The sequence below is a fragment of the Ipomoea triloba genome, chromosome 16, assembly GCF_003576645.1.
Source record: "Ipomoea triloba cultivar NCNSP0323 chromosome 16, ASM357664v1".
Taxonomy (NCBI): domain Eukaryota; kingdom Viridiplantae; phylum Streptophyta; class Magnoliopsida; order Solanales; family Convolvulaceae; genus Ipomoea; species Ipomoea triloba.
This window is the reverse complement of record NC_044931.1, coordinates 14,267,484-14,268,653: the sequence shown is the minus strand read 5'-3', so window position 1 is coordinate 14,268,653 and position 1,170 is coordinate 14,267,484.

Here is a 1,170-nt window from a genome sequence, read left to right as displayed (position 1 = left end):
TAAGCAACCCAATAATCACAACCCTCAACGTCCTCACCCTCCTCATCTCCCTCGGCGCCATAGCTTTCGCGACGTGGCTGCACTTAAACCCCCGCGCTAGGGGCCTCCAGAGGCCTGTCCTCGTCCTCGGGGCGTCGCTCNGCGCTGCTGTTTGTGTTTATCTTGGGCATGGTTTGCTTCACTGTGTTCACTATAGCTGTGACGAATAAGAGTGTGGGGAGGGCTTTGTCTGGGAAAGGGTATAATGAGGCGAGGCTTGGGGATTACTCGCACTGGTTGCAGAAGTATGTGGTGAATGCTGAGAACTGGGATGGGATTAAGAGTTGTTTGGTTGAGATTAACTTCTGTGGGAATCTCGCCGAGGATAGAGGACCCCGGTATTATAAAAATAGCGTCGCTGCCACACAGGTCGTTTACATGCATATATTGCATTGCATGCACGTTTACTTTGATTTATTTGACTTTTACTAGAAATTTTACCAAGAAAAAAAGTCCAAAAATTGTCTACTACAATGGGTTTCTAGTACTAGGAAAAAGGAGTAATACAGACTAACAAAAAGTGGGGTCACCTTGATCATTCTTGACTTATTAGACTGGATTCCTTTGGAATGAAAATACTTCTTGAACTCTTAAATTCTACTTCTTGCTCACTTCTCAAAAAAAAAAAAAGTGAGGAAATAGAAATATGAAGTAGAAATAAAGAGTCCATGTACTAGAACTCATTCTTTTCACATGTTGCAAGTATGGCAAACTGAATTTGTAAAAATTTCGTAAAATGAAATTGCAATTCTATTCTGACCATGAAGTTACATTTCTAGACCCTCCATTCGAATTGCAATTCTACCGCCGACAGAATTGAAATTCCGCAACAAATGATAACTTTGCCCTCTTCTTATTATTATCCAGGACATTTTATTCTTCCATTTCAATTCTCAGTAATTTTTTTTTCTTCCATTTCAATTCTCAGTAATTTTTTTTTTCTTCCATTTTAATTCTCAGTGATTCTTTTCCTGTATGGAATAACGCCCCACCCCAATATTGTTTCGCCAAATGTGACAATAATTTCTTTTCCTTTTTTTTAAACATAATGAAAAATAGATCAAATTTTTACTATTATTTTTTCTTTTTGGCAGTGGGGTTGTTGCAAGCCTCCAATAGATTGTGGGTTCA